Genomic DNA, 18,680 nt, shown 5'->3' with positions numbered 1-18,680 from the left:
ATTCCAGACTAGCTGTTTTCCCTGTTTCCTTATCAACAGTCTTGGTACTTGCACAATTTCTCTCTCTGCGCCCATCAACAAAGAATAAGAATTCTGGACATGCAACATCAATCTCCAAGACTAAAATAGGCTCCAATACCAGACTATTATTTCTCAATTTTATCCATCATGTTGTTCTATATCAATCTTCCCAATAATTTACAGTGCTGCTGCATCTATCAAGATGAGTCTTCTGCTGTGTTTAATGGTGGTAATTTTAATAGCTGAGTGGGAATGGCATGCCTTTGTCAGTGGAAAAAAACCCCCACAACTTAAACTAAGTCCAGTCTCAATCCTTTTTCTTATATCAGCTCTTTCTCTGTATTGTTGATAAGGGCAAAACTGGTGCTCATTGCAAAGGTTAATTATCAACCCAGATGCTGATGTTGTAATGCATATTCTGTTTGCAGTTGTGGTAGGAAACCACAGCTCATACAAGAGTTCTACTGTACGGCAGGTAAACCTGTAAAGCAACGCTGGCTGCAAACAGGTTGGGCTGGAATTGGAAAGCTGCAATTTTTGTTGGATAGCAAAGTATCTGCCCACCAGTAATCTCCCTTGTGCTCTTTAGCTCAGTGGGTTCCCATATAATGTATTGAAATTTGACTTCTCAGAATTAGGAATAGGGAGACTGTGGGCACATGTTGCAAACTCTGTTTTGATAAATAGATATGATTGAGCTCCCTAGAATGGGGCTGGTAAAATAGTAGCTATTTTTCAAGCATTTAAATGATTTCACTGTTTTATTGCTATCAATTATGATGAAAGTCATGTCCTTGGTTTACTTGACCACTTTTGAAAATGAGCCTGCTTTCGATTTTTCTGGTAAGACTGGTTTGAAGATTTTGTGTCGTTTCCTTGGTCCTATGATGCTGATGGAGAAATGGAGATTCTGCTCAGGTATAATAAAAGTTAGGTCGAGCTCATGGCTAATCTTTCAGAATCTCCTGTTGCACCATTTCAGGTAGATAGTGAATAGTCAATTTGGATTATCTCCTCCTGGAAGAACTACATTAATACATCAGGAATCTTGCAATTATTGCCAAAGAAACTCACAAGAAATCCACACCACGAGACAGTCAGTTTGAAGGTGATGTCTCAGTAGTTGTGCATTCTTTTGAACTTTAAAGAACCCTCATGGGAAAAGATGTTCCACTGAGGCTGTTATTAAAGACTTTATTCTCTCCTCCTTTTTTTTTTTTTTTTTTTTAAAAGACCTTTTCCTGATCAGGAATAATTTCACAGAAAATAATTTCAGAGAAGATAAACTTCTCATTAACTCAAGCAGAATTAGGTTACCACTTATGGAGACAGAAAAGTTAATGGCAGAATGAACTAAATTGTAAGAAAGGTTACAGTAGCTCTTACACTGTACCATTTCTCTGATCATCCAAGAAACTATATAGGTTTCATTAAAAAGAACATTTTTAGATTTGGAGGGGCAATCAATAAGAGACACCCATTATTTTAAAGCAATAATTTAATTTCTGTAAGATTCAACCAGCCATTCTAGATCCAGTGGTGACACTGATTACTTCAATAGGCAGGGGATGATGAGAACCATTTAATATCCATTGAAATAATCATTGAGGCGGGATCGGGAAACTTTTCATGCCTCAACATTTGATTGTTACTACTGTCCAGTGGAGAAAATTTTAAAGAAAGAAAAATAAATCAGGTAGAGATGGATGCTGTGCCTGGTACTAGACTGTAACAAAGAAATAATCCAAGTAAAGGAATTTGGTGAATGGGAAGTACAGTATTTATTCAGTGGCTGTCTCAATGAATATGTCTGAAGTTATCACAAGGAGGCAATCTGGAGATTTAAACAGAAAAAATGACTAACAGGAGTCAGATGATCCATGGAAACAGTTTGCGCTCTATTAGTCTGCAGGCAAGGCAAAGCACTGGACATAACTTCTTTCCCTGCAGAAGGGACAGAACCAGACAACTGTTTTTGATCCAGAGGACCTGCAGTTCCTTTGGTAGAAGGTTCAGAAGCAGCACGTGAGCACTCTTTATGTTTACTGATGAAAGGTGCTGACCCCAGTTTTGAAGAAGCCCAAAGGCAAGCACCGAGCATCTGTAACTTCTCTACTTACAGGAACCATCTCTTTCACACTTCTGGGAGAAATTTATGCTTTGACTACACTTGGTTAAAACTGTGAGATTGAACACACACAGAGTCATTTTTGCATTTAGGTTTTTGTGAAGGGGACCTAAATCTGTCCCATACTTGGGAAAAATCAAATATTTACAATGCAGTGGTGCACAAATGTCAGTTACTCATGTGGCAGACCTTCAGTTTTAAAAAAAATAATTCTGGCTATTTTCATGTGTTATGATGAAATGGTTGAGACAGCAAAACCTACAGCCTGCCAAGCTGTGAACCCCCATGAATGTTAATTGTATGATCGATGCAGAACACCGAAGATCATGTACTTTATGACATTTAATCAGAATTTAGGGAAATAGGATGAGACGTAGACTGTTGCTGCTCAAACCTGTTGGAATTACTCTTTTCTGTATTGGGTTGTGTGGCAAGGTTTTGGTAGCAGGGGGGCTACAGCGGTGGCTTCTGTGAGAAGCTGCTTGAAGCTTCCCCTGTGTCTGACAGAGCCAATGCCAGCCAGCTCCAAGATGGACCTGCCACTGGCTAAGGCCGAGCCCATCAGTGATGGTAGTAGCGCCTCTGGGATAACAGATTTAAAAAGGGGGAAAAAAACCTGCGCATTTTTGCAGCCAGAGAGAGGACTGAGAATGCATGAGAGAAACAACCCTGCAGACCCCAAGGTCAGTGCAGAAGGAGGGGGAGGAGATGCTCCAGGCGCCGGAGCAGAGATTCCCCTGCAGCCCGTGGGGAAGACCATGGTGAGGCAGGTTGTCCCCCTGCAGCCCACGGAGGTCCACAGTGGAGCAGATATCCACCTGCAGCCCGGGGAGGACCACACGCCGGAGCAGGTGGGTGCCCGAAGGAGGCTGTGACCCTGTGGGAACCCCGCGCTGGAGCAGGCTCCTGGCAGGACCTGCGGATCTGTGGAGAGAGGAGCCCACGGAGCAGGTTTTCTGGCAGGACTTGTGACCCCGTGGGGGACCCACGCTGGAGCAGTGTGCTCCTGAAGGACTGCATACCGTGGAAAGGACCCACGCTGGAGCAGAGGAAGAGCGTGATGAGTCCTGCCCTGAGGATGATGAAGCGGCAGAAAATAACGTGTGATGAACTGACCACAACCCCTATTTCCCGTCTCCCTGCACTGCTGAGGGGGGAGGAGGCCGAGAAAATTGGGAGTGAAGTTGTGCCTGGGAAGAAGGGAGGGGTTGGGCGAAGGTGTTTTAAGATTTGGTTTTATTTCTCCTTATCCTACTCTGATTTGATTGGCAATAAATTAAGTTAATTTTCTCCAAGTTGAGTCTGTTTTGCCCGTGACGGTAATTGGTGAGTGGTCTCTCCCTGTCCTTACCTCGACCCACAAGACTTTTGTTATATTTTCTCTCTCCTATCCAGCTGAGGGGGGGAGTGATAGAGCGGCTTTGGTAGGCACCTGGTGTCCAGTCAGGGTCAACCCACCACAAAATTAATTAATGACTCTGTGCTGAGCTCCTGATTCACAACATACTGCATGTGATTCAAATGTTTAGGTTCTCTGCAGTCTATGGATAAGGTTTTGTGTGAAGTACGAGAAAACAAGGAGCATGAAATACAAATGTCAGGGGTAACAGTGGCTGGTTGCAGCAAAATTAAGACCGTATTAGAATTTTAATTCCTTCCTTTCTGAGCGAATTACTTAGTCAAATTCAGGCCCACTGGAAAAAATAAAAAGCCAGAAATTCAATTTCTGATGCATATATGCTCCTGTCAACATTATACACGTGGGACAAATATGTAGTAGCATGAATTTGAGTTCGAGTTAACTATATTTCAGCACAACTGCAAATAGTATGAGTTGATTTAGGTATAATATTTCATGAGGTATTGCCACTTACAGTTTACTAAAGCAGGTAATATATTTTCTCCCCCTATTTTTTAGATAAATTTTCTAACCAGGGGAGGGGTTTTGGTGTATTGCTTGGTATAAGTGATTTTTTAAATTATTTTTTGCCTTCTGATCTTCAAGCCTGTACTCTCTTACAAAAAGAAAACCAAACTGTTTCTTAGTATTATAATTGTCCCCAGACTTGGTAGCTTGCCCTTCCACTTGGTCTAACTGGTCACCAGGAGAACTTGACAATGATATACGTGGTATGTAAGAGTGCATGACTTTAAGATCTATAGGAACAGAGGTAGTTCTGGTTTATAGCTAAATGTGACCAAGAAGATCTATATGCTGAGTCTGCACAGAATCCTGTTTTTGCTGCAGGCAGTCAAATCAATCTGCAAGGTGCGGTTCCCATGCTTGTATCGCTCCTGATTTTCTATTCCTGCACTCTGCTGCCTTAAGGAATGTTTCTAAGTATTCTTATGCTGCAAAGCAGGTAAAGGAGTATGCTTTTCTGATCCTAAAAGAGTGTGTTTAAGAGTGTGTATTAATGCTCTCATTAATAAATGAGAGTCAGAACTAGTTTTGGAACCGGTAGTATTGCATTAACACCATTTGAAATAGTGAGTAAAACCCACCTGACGCTGAGTGACGTATTGGCTGAGACTGGATGTGAGCCAAGGGAAGGGTCATTTGAACTGCACAGCTGGAACAGTTTTCTTGGGGAAACCCTGGTCCTAAATCTAGCCAAAAAATTATATGCTGCAATCCTGTAATTTATCAGGCCACTGCAATATAGCTACCTCATTGTGCTTATGCATGAAAGTGTGAAAAACTGTGACAAAGTATTTGCTCTGCTACAGAATTGTTCTCATTAGCCCAAATTCATTAACTCGGGGTAGGATTTTTCTAGAGGATAGCTGATTAGGTTCTTAAACCTTGCACAGAAATATGCCAAGCAATTGTTTTCTTTAAAAATAAAGTGGAATAGAACTTTTAAATGAGAAGTTATGGGCATGTAGATGAATTTTATATAACCCATAAGCTTTATTTATTTTTTTTCACTGATTTACTGCTTAATCTAAATTATCTGGTGTTAGAAAGCTGTTGTTGATGCCGTGTATTGTTAAACTAAATTATTTCTGCAGGCCTCATTTTACTGTCTGTAACCGCACCTGAAATTTAGTAGCATGGCTGACTTTGTTAGTGTTTCAATGAAGCGAGTTTTAACTACAGTTTCTCTCTTTTACCTTCTGCACCAGCAAGACCCTCAGGTACAGTTTGTCCCCAGAAACATTCTGGGGAAACGTACCATGATTTTCTTCTATTTCAGTGAGGGCTGAATTGTGCAACAGTAAATAACTTAACTGCTCAGTTAGCAAAACCTAAACCAATAGTGATGCTGTTGCATGGTTATATTCCGTGTTCCAAGCTGTAACTAATTTTCCTCCTGAATCAGAAAGCAACTAATTCTACAGAAAATGATTCTTTACCAGATTTTAATATTTTTAATATTTGTCTTGTTTTTTTCCTATTAGCATGTTTAAAACCACTGTGGTTAACCTGAAAACCTGAGTCAGCAGCGTGACAGTGCGACAGCTTGTGAACAAGAGGGCTGTGCCATGCACAAAACAAGCTTGTCCCTATCTGGTCCTCCAAAGGCCTCAGTGCGAATGCTGTGTCCAGTTGTGGGCACTGTTTATAGAAAGTGCAGACTAATTTGCTGCTTGCTCACGATGATGAAGCAATAGTATAAGCATTATGTTTTGGGTCATTGGTTTTCTCTAAAGTTTAACTTTTTTCTATCTGAATTTTTAAAAAGAAGATTGTCCCATAACCTGTTACTATTAGTTTTGTTGTTGTTTTGTTTGTTTGTTTGTTTGTTTTTTATTGTTGGGTTTCTTTTTTCTAAAATGTTGGCTCAGTTAGAAAAACTTTTCTCTCTTTTTGGATTCAGCTACAGTTTATATATTCCCCCAAAAGATAGCATGGATCTTACAGAGATATTATCAGCTCATGGAAACAGATGCATTCCATCCACAGGTAACTCCAAATATAGCTGAATTGCTACATAGCTAATTAGGGCCTCAGCAATCTATCTCCAGTTTATTATTCTGTTGTTAATATACCTCAGCAAATATAAGGACAGAGAACTTAAGCAAAACATTAACTATTATTTGCTGTACACTGCTGATGAAAAATACAGATCACACTGAATTTTATCAAAGAGTAGATTCTGGCAAAGAAAGGAATCTGTGCTCAGTCCTCTTAGAAACCTCTGAGTCACTTTGACCTATTCTTTTTTAATACTGTATATTGCTTATGATATGTATGCCTCTGCTTGTGACATTTACTGCAGTTACCAGGGTTGCTGCGATATGCTGTTTTCACATTCACATTATGAAAAAAATATTTTTCAATGTGAAACATGGAAACATGAGATTTGAAAACAGTAACTTTTCCTGGCCTTCTGACTCTGAAGGTGTCATGAAAGAGACAGTGATTTCATGCAGCCACAAGTTCCTCATTTTTATTTTTTTCATTCAGGTATGGAATTTTTAAAAGTAATTATTGAACATTAATCTGTATAAAGTATGATGTTATCATGGGTTGTACAGTCCCAGATTAACGCGGGGCTTAATAGTGCAGTAAAAATAAAAAAATAAATTTCATTCATTCTGACTAGTCAATACATCTGAAAACTATAGCTGTTAACAAAAAATATTACACATAGTACACTTACTAAACAATAAATAGCCAATTTTAAATCGATACTCTCTTAGAAAAAAGTACAAGTTCTGTAATCAGTCTAAAAGTGTAGTATCATTATTGGTGATTTCTATATTCCTGATTGAGCTCTATGTTTGTGCACACTGTATCTTACATTTAAGGTGTAGCTGTTACTGTTTAAGATGCAGATCTTTAAAAAACTGATAGTGTTTATTATTAGAAAGTCGGAAACATTAATTAAAAATCTTTTCTTTTTTCAAGCATTGAAATTTCTCTTCTTGTCTTTCCTAGCTTGCCAGTATCTTTCCAAAAAAGCCAGTGGCCTGTGTTATCGCCATGAACCACACTGTCTTTGTATAAATGTTACCTTTCCATTCTCATATGAAAAAAAAATCTACTCATGCAATTCTTGCCTGCAATGTCTTTTTTCTGGCCTTTATGATGAAAATAATTAAATAATGGCAAAACAAAGCAAAATAAAAAAACCCCCAAACCCTCTTTAAATGTAATAAATAAATAAATAAATAAACCCCCCACTGAATGACATTTATGCAGTTGAACCAGGCTGTCAGGTTTGGCTATCCTGTTCAGGGTTATACCAGCGCAACTACTAGAACACTTCACAACCACCCACCTCTCACATTTAGTACATTCTTCTGGTATTTTCCATTGCCCAATCTAGTCCGGTTAGCACTAGTTTTGCCTCCTTGGGCTTCACCCTAAACAGTTCCTTTTCCTCTTTTTTGTTTTTGATACTTATGCTCATATAGAAGATAATCACATCTCCCACTTAATTTCTCTTTAGCCAGCCTGTTGATTTATTTACAGTATTTCCTCAAAACTCACATTTGTCATTCCAACCCCTTAATCCTTCCACTTATTTAATTCATTCCAAACTCTTGGTCATCTATGGTAGCAAGGTAGAGCAATCTAAATCTTTCTAGCTGTGAGGAAACAGGAACATATTTTCCTAGATAATTCCTCTGCCAGTCAGCTTTCATCAGACATTGTAAAAGACCTTCAGTGGACCTCAGAATAGAGTGGATAATTAGCTATGAAAGCTAAGAATAAATAGCAGGAAAGACTGATCCTCTTGAAAAATAAATCAAAGGGCTAGGAGCCATTCAAAATGGAAACATGGAAATTCACTGGCAGTTTTTACTCCTTAAATACAGCTCAAGTGCACAAGGACGTGAAGTGGTAAGAGCTCCATGTTAGGCCTTCATCCTAAGGGCTAAGTAATTCTCAGAAGGAAATAAATCTGACCTCATACTGGCCAGTTACTTAATATTAAAAATGAAAGTAGAAGAATCAAAGCTGCTACTCAGGATGAGATGACATGTCCCTTCATAAATATCCTGATATTTTATTAGTTAGTCAAATTTCAACAGAAATGGTACTTCTCCAGCAGCCTTACAGACTCATCCCTGTTTAGCACTTTTCTAACCCAAATCAGGCTACTCAAAGGCTGTCTTGCTTTCACTGCAGTGCTACATAGTGCTAGTATTATAGATTAATTTTGTACCTTTTTTTTCATTTCTTTAATTTTTCATCTCTCTTACTTCTACTAAGTAAACAGCTCTGTGCCTACTCCAGTTTTCCAAGCTAGAAAGTAGAGGTCTGATTGATAAATAATTCCTGGGTTTACTATTAACTAGCTATGACCTCAGGCAATCAGAATGTTAAAATGCTACTAATTGTTTTGTTACTAATTAAAGATTTAAAAAAAAAATCCTTATCATGTTTTTACAACCTGTAGCATTACTAATGGACTTACAAGCTGCTGAAGAAAGCCCAGTGTTTTCAATTCTTTAAACATCAGAAGCCAGACTCACTCTTTCTGTGCTTGCACTTACTTATATACGTGATCTAATATCTATATACGCATGCGTGTGGCTGGCCACTAAGAACCTTTATGACACTTCTGGACATGCTTCTGCTTTGAATATGTAAAGCTGAACTTTCTCATCAAGCACCAGTACCTGAAGAGTGTGGTTGCAAACCTGTAATTCACAGATGTTTTGTCTCTGCCGCTGTATCTTTAGACACAGATGGGCCCATCTGATTACTAAATCCTTGCATCTGAGATTTGCTTGGTCAATCCGGTCATGCAGAAGTCTGTTACCAAACTTGAACACTTCTTTTGTCCTAGAAACCCAACCCTCTACCCTTCAGAAAACAAAGCCAAAGAAAATCAGCGTGTTGACGTGTACTAAATGTGAATTCCTCTTTGCTCTCTTCCTTCATAATATGCTCTCAGGCTTTGATGGTCTAGTTCCTCTCCAAACACCTTCTTGTTCTTCTCTCTTCTCTCCAGGGAAACTCCACTAATGCTATTAGTAGAAATACCATTATCTTTCATTAGCCCACTGTTTATCAAATCCTACTGTTTATCAAGAGCAGCTGGTTTATTGAGACTTCAGAGGTAAATTGTCTGCTTGGCTTAAGGCTATATCTATAGAGATTGTATTAATTTAGTAAGAGCTGAATGGTTACATGGCTGCCTATCACACTGAAAATGAAATTTCTTCTAATTAAGGATATAAACTTGTATACCACCTTTCTTTAGCACGGATATTACTTGAGGTAAGCCAACACTGTGAGAATTACTTATTAAAAAAATTAGATAATTCTTAATTAAATATCTCCACAGAGAGATCTCTCCACATCATAAATGAGTGCTTTTTCTTTTCATTAAGATCAATTTATTACTTCATCAAAAATTACCTTCTGCCAGAAAATGCAAACACTTTCACTTAGTTGGAAGCCTTGAGGCTGAGTTCCTGCTTCTGGTTGTGGTTTGTTGTTGAGTCTAGCGTTTAAAGATCACACTTTGCTTTAAGATACTAGCGATTCTGGGGAAAAAAAAAGTTGTGAAAACATGAAGCTTTTTCTAAAATTAGGTTTGCTTGCCTAAGCTGTTGCCTTATTCTAATTTCATTTAGCTTTGGTGTATAGTAAACAAAATTAATTTCTACTCACTTTTAGGTGATACGATATAGAGATAACTTTTTATGATTTATCTGCAGCAGTCATGTATTTCTGCATCTCTGTCAATCTCTAGCTGTGGTCGCATGGCTCAGGGGAGAACTGTATCTCTGAAATGTAATAGTTGGCTATTCTAGGGCTGCCTTTTCTGCTCATCAGCTGGCATTTATATTATTTGTAACCCAAAGCCCCCTGATGTTAACTGAAATCTTCCTATTGCTTTTTAATGGACTTTGGATTTATATTTTATGATATACTGAAAAATAACACTGAAGTATTTTTACTTCAAAATATGAAAAATATTGAGGAGAATCAGAGAAAAAAAACCACCAGAAAGTCAAAATGAACTTGCCCACTTGCTAGAATAGAATAGAATAGAAGACTATTTCAGTTGGAAGGGACCTACAATGATCATCTAGTCTGACTGCCTGACCACTTCAGGGCTGACCAAGTTAAAGCATGGTATTAAGGACATTGTCCAAATGCCTCTTGAACACTGACAGGCTTGGGGCATCGACCACCTCTCTAGAAAGCCTGTTCCAGTGGTTGACCACCCTCTCGGTAAAGAAATGCTTCCTATTCTTGTTTGGGGAAAAGCAATGCTTCCTATTCTTGTTTGGGGAAATTTCATTGGTACTTAGAAGCTCCTTTGAAAGATTTTGTCATTTGTAGTGAAATGCATTCTTCACTGTTAGAACAGAGCAAAAAGGTTCTGAATATGCCACTACATGGCTAACGTTAAATAACAGCATCCTGAGTTTACTGAGTTTATTTTCCAATTGAAGGGATTATGTTAATATCTTTGATAAAAATCCACAAAAATACTACTGCATAGTTCAATGAAAATTGTCTTGGTGAGAACATACATCAGTTATGAAGCCATATTTTGGGTTGTTAACATCTTTCTGTTTTCTTAAGGAAAGTAAGGTTGTTGAAGTCTCTTTGACTAACGCTTGCAGAAACTATAGGGTTTTGCCAAGTATGTGTGGCCAGAAAGCTCAATGTTGTGCGCTGTAAAACAGATGGGTAATAATTACTTTGATAGAACTTTTTTTTCCTGTTATTTAAACATAAATAATTCCTCTACTATTCCAACTATTTGTTAAATTTGAATTTTGGAAGAAAGAGGATAAAATAATTTAGCTAATGGTATAAAAATGTAAAGGTTACAATGCTGACTGATTCCAAATTAATCTCTTCCATCACTTTCACTGACTTTAATAGGAATTTTCCAGTTATGACCACAGTTTTATTTCCTCTATCTGGAAAATGACTTTACAACTGGATGACCATTTTCAGAAATGTTTGTTTCATACCGATTTATTTTAACTCATTATATTACCTCCCAAACAATTATAAATGAAAAGCGTATTTAATTGGCAATATTAGATTTGCATCTGTCAGCTTTCCATTATGCCTCAGAAATGAAAACCTATTAATTCATGGATTCATGATTACAAGTATTCTTTAATTCTCTTCGACAGTTGATGGATTAAATGGAATTCCTGTCAAAACTTTGACTTCTCTTTGATGTGGAATAAATGCTAACATATTTCTAGAGCATAAATTCAAAGGTAAAGTCTTTGAATACAGGATGCAGGATTCCAGGATCACAGATAGCAGATGTAAAAGTTGGAAAGTCTTCCCAGACTACAAAACGTATCATTAGAAAGCTCTTATGATAAGTGTTGAAATGATTAACCCATAGAACTCCATCAATTGTTCCCCTTCACATTTGCAAATGCAAAAGTGTTCTACGTTAAAGAGATACTTTTTTTTCTTGTTCTTAAATGCAGCTGTGTTCTGTTTCCTGATACTTTGGATAATCATGAGCAACTAGTATTAATCTGACTGTGATTTTGTAATGGAACCGGAGTATGGGAAAGCACGCACGTTTTTGCAAACAGCAGCATTAATTACAGGTTATTAAACAGAAAGGAAGAATTTCACTCGGTCACAGCTTTGATTGTCCTATCAGTATCTGCTCACAAGAAACAACAGATCACATTTTTCATTTCTTTGGCGAGTTATCAGTTTCAAATGTCTTTTTATCCTTGTTTGAATTGGAATACGTGCATCTGAAACTGAAAGCATCATGTTTCCTCTTAACCGCCTGAAGAAAATGCTTGTCAGGGCCCAGCACGGCATATTGGAAGATGATACCCGACAAGGGTTGCTTTTATGTTTCTGGGGAGAAGATCGCTTCAGCCTCTTCTATCTATTTATTTACGTAGATTGTAAAGCCTTCAGGAGCAGGGTCAGTCCTGTGACTGTTCACACCATCCTGACTATGCCCTGGCTGTGAAATAAGATCATTGCAAGGCTGACAAGCTTTCTCCAGCTACCTTTATCCCTCCCCTATCTCCTTCCCCAAACCCTTCAGCTTCTCTGCAGTAGCCATGAGTAATGAACTTCAGATGGAGTATTACATAGGCTGTAATATGTAAACTACTTCACGTGCAAGTAGGCGTGGGGCATGTTCCTAGCTCTCCAGGAATAGTACAGGCCTTTTATGACCTTCAGCTGTGCCTCCTGTGGGGCTGAGGCTGCTAAAACCTCTGTGAAAGTGCTGCAGGCTGCTCAACCTGCCTAGCGATAAATCATTAGATATTTCTTCCACCTTCCTGCCAAAGTTAATGGGCCACGAAACTGATTTAGATTCCCCCTTTTAAAGAAAAATACATAAAATCGTAAATAGTATTTTAAATATGATTTGCCTCTCTTCTTAATTAACTTCTTAATTAGAAGTCTCCTGGATTAGTAACTAATTTGATGAGTTACCTTTATCAATAACACCACCCTTTACCATATTCCTTAAATGAAAAGTTGTTCCATTCAACAGCATTTCACCCTTCTTTTGAGCCACAATTAAAAGTAATGCATAGACCACACGTCCCCGACAAAGGCATTCAAAATCACACGATTAAAAAGAGAAATGAAGAATGTCTCTTTAAAACTACTGATTATAACTAGTGCATTTATTGTTTGGTGTTTTGTTTCTGTAACTATTTATTGAAGTATTGAGAGAATATGATTTTTTTTGTTTGTGAAACTGATAAAGTCTGAAGAGATAGTTCTCTACTTGTCAGCTAGACCAGAAACTAAGTGGTGAGGTAATGTGGCATGACTACTAGAACTTGTAGTGAACTCAGTGAACTATGGGTCATTGATTTTAAGTAAATTATTTCTTTGAAGTCACTGTGGAAATTCTGTTTGCAACCAATAGAACAATATGACCCTTTAGTTTCAAAATATCCTTTAGAAGGGTTTAATCTATCAAACCTTCACATATTAAATCCTTAAACATATGTATGAGCAAAGAAACCAAATAAATAATACCACATAACTTGAAGGCATACAGCAGGCATACCCTTAATGAGATTTATTTGTGTAATGGACTTATTTTGGCCATTATGGCATAAATATAATAGGTTAGGACAATTTGAAGGAAATTATTTCTTTATTTAATTTGACCTGAGCAGAATGATTGAAAAGAATACTTGATGAAAAGTTTCTTCTGACTTGGTTTTGCAGTGTCTCCATTCTGGAGAATGGAAGAAGAGAAAAGGAGTTAATATGGCCCAGCATCTAGTATCACTTTGTAGATTGTTTGTTCTTTTGTGTCAGAATATTAGAGAGGTGAGTCATAAGAGAGAACATTTTGTCCCACATATTTAAAATGCACAAAAGAAAATTATAGTGTTATTGTTATGGGCAGAACAGTACTTCCAGTCTTGATTAAGCCCACTCACTACAAATTACCCCAGCCTGAACAGGCAAGATTCATGTCAGTAGTGGTGACGTGTCTCCTCTGGCCATTTAGAGATTTGGGTCTATGGTAGCACAAAAAATGGATACTTTATGTAATTGGAAAGGAGACAACTCTTGATTCTGAAGCGTTACATTGAACTTTAAAAAATATATTTCTGACTGTTAAATCTACTGTTTATTAAAGCCAGCCAAATGGGTACAGAATTACTACAGGAAGATTCCTAGAAATTCTTGAAGGGAATGCTTGCAAATTTGTGGATTTATAGGAAGAACATCCTCAGTTTATTTCATAGTCAATATTTGAAAAGTAGTTAAAAAGATGTTTCAGTGACACACCTGCTGTATAATCACCTTGCTATTATTCTGTTCCTCTTCCCTCATTTCTAAGGGGCATACTTGTACAAAGTAATGCATAAAACTTTATATAAGAAAGAATCAAACTACACACAGAAGGACCTTAACCATCTCCCATGTATGCCTTGTAGTGACATAATAGAAGAAAAGGTACCAAGAAAGTACCAGATACACAAGGTTTGCAAATGAAGAAGAAAGAAGGGGAATTACTGTCCTCCAGTTCTTTCTGTTAAAACCAACTTAGGCACTGTTCTACAAGTAATTTTAGAGTGACAGTATGTGATGAAGATGAAGGTGTATGTCTAAGTAGGAACAAATGCAAATCAATAAACTGATGTAATGAAAAGTTTCAGTAGCCACTTCTAATATTTAGCATTGGTTGGCATGATCTGTTAGTGAATCATTTGACCAATAAGCAGCATCTTCATTTTTATGTTTATGCAATCATTTATGCTAAGAACAAATGTGAGTAAGACAGTAAAGAATCAATTTATTTGTTGTTGTATTGCATATCCTGGTGCATTGCAAATATTCTGGCTTAGACTGGAAACTTCTGGGTTTAGTCATTTTTTTCCACTTGAAATTTTGTCTGCATGTTTGATAGCTGGATGATGGATGCTTGAGCTCTCTCCTCCTCTGCTAACGCAGTTTGGCCACAATGAATAGGTCAAATTCAGCTGTTTCTGAAGTTTAGATGATGTTTTTGGTCTGCTTGTCAAGGAATTGCTTTGCAGGTCTGCTGGTATCTCAGAAACAATCTGTTTATTTGGTACCAATAGGCCAATCAGCCATTTGACGGCCAAATTCCTTGGCTAAAGGAGTGCCTCTGAATGGACTTCTTGGACTCTTCTTGTGACAGGATCAAGACCTACATTAAAACAGAAAATCTGTCTTTGCTCTTCCTAGTGAAAAGAACTACAATGCAAATGTGAATGTCACAAATTATAGCAAACTCTGCGTGTTGTGTGTGTGTCCCCCCTTCACACTTCACCAGGGAAACTGTGAATATTTCCCCTTTGTTCTGTCTATGGCAACTCTTACCTCATTTGCCAGGAGGCATGTCTCATTATCAAGAAGCAAAGAATTGAACTTCCTTGCTGATAGGGATATTTAGAAAATAAAGCACCATTATCCACAGCTGTACTTCCAGTAAGAGCAAACAGTCCCATTTTAGATATCAGCAGGTGGAAATCTCAGTGGAAGGATGCATATTTGTTGTTATGATTCCTGATGACTTTTCTTGTTTTTATTCCACTCTGATAGTGAATGCCTGCTGGCATGTTGGTGTTTTTAACCTCCTGAACTGATTTGGGGCTTGTTACAAAACACCATCAATTTATATGTAACTACCTAGTAATTTCCTACTTTAACTGCAGTGGCCAGTGTCCCAATTCAAGCAGTACTTATGCCAGAATTTGTAACTGCTTTACAAACTATTTCATGGTGAGGCATGAAGGTCAGAGTGGCAGTTATCTGAATGACAAAGCCATGGACAAGCTGTTCAGCGCATTCTGCTGAACCATGCTTTTTCTAATCGGAGAAGTGTTTTAAAGTATTTTAAAATGAGTACTTTGAATATGCCAGGATACTGGAAGTATGCATCTTATCCACCCTCCTCAAGAATCAAGCAAACCCAGGACCCTGAGACCAGATCTTTGAGGAGACATACTGCAACTTCCATTACTTGCTTCAGGTACCTACACTGTCTAACTGCACACCAATATGATAGTGCACGTGTTCTTATAAAACATGTATTTTCTAGCTTGGGCAGAAACTTACAGTTTTGTCTTAACACTGTCAAGACAGGACCTAAATCAGAAACTATACCTGATTCTGAAAGGGGACAGAACAGTCACATAATGCTTTTAAGAAAGCTTTATTTGTTAAGTTTATATGAGCCTTCAAATGCTTAAGAATTCATGACATCCTTTATTGTGCACTTACTGCCATTTTACTATGTACATCATCACCTTCCATATTACTGAGCTCATTTTCTGCCTGCATTTTCCAGACATGAAGTGTAATCAATTTCTAAGGCAAAACCAGCCTTGCTCAGTTTTAACGGTTTCATGAAATGATATTGCAAATTGTCCTTCACTTATATGTGATTTAAAATCACAATCTCTTTGAAAATCTGCTGTAAGACCAAGTCAACAACCTCCAAACTGACATGTAAATTATTCCTCATTTTCTAATAATGAGAATACTAAATAGTACCAATACAAATACAAGAAGAATTAGTAATCCTGGTGGTGTTAAGGAGTGACTCAGACTTTCAAGACTGTAATTTTTTGTCTCCATGCTTCTGCTGTCTGCCTATTGCTAGCTTCAGAACAGAGCAAGCCTCTGCCCAACTCATCTCTCAGTATTGTTTATAGGCCTCTTGAAACTCATCATTTGCATTAATTTCATTTTTTTCTCAGCCATGCAATATTTAGAACAGTGTCTATGCATGAAAAAATGTACCATATTGTACCATATTGCCCGATGTAAGTCCCATCTACTTCATCTGAATATCTGCTTTCTCATTTTAATAACTCATTCATCTTGTATAGTTGGATCTTTGATAGTAGCTGCTCCATGGGGGTGGCAGGGATAACACTAATTCCAGAGGAGAAGGAAGTCCTGAAGGACTGCTAGTGTCAAAAAAGTGGAAGACAGTAAGTCTAACCCTCTGTGGCAATGGGTGCTGTAGGACTCGTTGCCAATGTCTGTGACCTCAGAAGTCTTTTCTGTCTCAAACAGTTATGGGCTGAACAATGTGGCATTTAACTGAAGGATTTTCACTGACAGTTTTATTTGACTGAGGTGCCCCAAATCTGATCCTATTTTATTAATTTCCATCTATAGTTATTTTGATTTACTACTTTTGTCTCCTAAATATAAAGACTTTTATATCACTGATATTTCACTAAATGTGATTAGTTGGAAAGCTGACATTTACTATTGTCATGTACAAAGAAAAAAAGGTTTCCAATGTTTTGCAGCAAGAACTGTGAATAATGTAATAAAAGTATACAGTAACTGTTATTGAAGGCTGCACAAAAATTTAAGAGAAGATGACAAAAGAGGAAGGGATATTGGTTTTATTTGCATTCTACCACCTTTGATGCTGCTACCGAAATGGCTACCTGTTTATTTACAGCAAGGTTGTCTGGAGTTGGTCTTTAGCGAAAAATTAGTGCAACACTTGAGTATGCTTCTGGATTTGTAGCAGGAGGCTTTGAGGATTTGATTACCGTACACTTCATTTGCCAACCAGCAACGTGCTTCCGCATCCAGAAGAGGGTTTTTTTACATTTTCCTCCTGCTGTTTGCAGTTCGGTAACCAATGGGTGGATTGCAATTACCACAGCACATGGAGATGCAGACTGTCTTTTTATCTCTGCATATATGTTATACCAATGCTTCTGAATTCAAACCCATTGAACGTGAGCAGGGAATGCCGATACCTTCATTCAGGTTGAAACTTGGGGAAAAAGAGTAGTTATCTTATTGATTCTTGGAGTATCCAGGAGTCCAGGGTTTTACAACAAACACTGGTTCCAAAACACATTCAGAAATGCTGAAGTCAGTGAGCCCAGCCAATGGCACTACTTCAGTTCTTCAGTCTGTCGCAGCCTTTGAACAGCCAGAGCAACCCAGCCTCTAAGAAACACTCCCATGTGACTCCTGCACCTATAGCTTTTGTTTTCAGTCATATAAGGGACTCTAGCAAGCCCAGCTTCATATTGGTTGATTGGCAAACCGTTGATGAGAGGAAGAGCCACTGCCCTGATGAAGAGGACAGTAACCCTTCCTCTCCCTTCCCGCAGTTCTGGCTGAGGTGTACGACCTGTGAAGAGACTGCTCCCCCCTGAGAAAGCAGTGCCTCCCTGGGCAGGACCCACAGCAGAGGCTGTGATGGGACAATTTTGGTCACTCCTTCTGTTTTCATTTGTAATAGGAGATGAAAAGAGCTGACCATCAGTCAGTATGAAAAACTTAGTTCTGCTGGTGTCATTGCCAGTTTTCACTCCTCCAACACCTTCTGAAGTCACCATCCTACTTAGCCATAACCCCCCAAAATCACGCCATTCCAGACAAGCCATTATTTCAGTTATTCTTGTATCAGGAGCACACAAATGTGTACAGGGCTGAGCTGCAGACATATCTGTCCTGCTTATGTCGATGCTTAACACGCCCGCTGCTTTGCTAACAGTACAAAACTGTGATGTGGCACTTTGTGCTCTTCAAGCTGTACAGGTGCAGGAGCACTATTCTATGCCTGTTGTCTGAAAAGAGAAATGGAAGTTTACGTATTTACTTTCCTAACACTATTTCGTGCTCTCCTTTCCCCATCTCTGCAGCAACTGAAATGTCACTCTCCCTCCTTTTGGCAGACCACTGCTTTTCTCACTCTACAAGCCTGCGTTTTCCTTCCTTACTCTAACCACATTTTTACAAGCACACTGAAACCTCTGTCTTAAGGTTTTTCTGTTCTTCTCTTTGGCTCGATCTACCTGATAATGGCGTTTTAGCTTCTACCTCCCAGGCTGCAGGGTCTTGAAGTACCAACTTCATTGCTTCTTTTCAAACAGAATTGCCCCCCATTTCAGGAGGGATGCGTGAAGAAATCTGGCTAGGGAAAAAGGGCACGGTGCAAGCTGTATTTGTAGTTTGAGATGTCCATGTCCATTTATTTCTGGGCAGGGAAACATAAACTCTTTGCCTCTGAACTTTAATGGGCAGTAATGTATTTTGAGATGTTTTTATACTTTATTGTTGTCTTAAAAAAAGAATAAAAGAATTTCTGGGAATTTATAGGTCCCAACCAGACCA

Source organism: Harpia harpyja, chromosome 11 (genome assembly GCF_026419915.1).
Source record: "Harpia harpyja isolate bHarHar1 chromosome 11, bHarHar1 primary haplotype, whole genome shotgun sequence".
NCBI classification, from domain to species: Eukaryota; Metazoa; Chordata; class Aves; order Accipitriformes; family Accipitridae; genus Harpia; species Harpia harpyja.
This window is presented reverse-complemented; position numbering follows the sequence as displayed.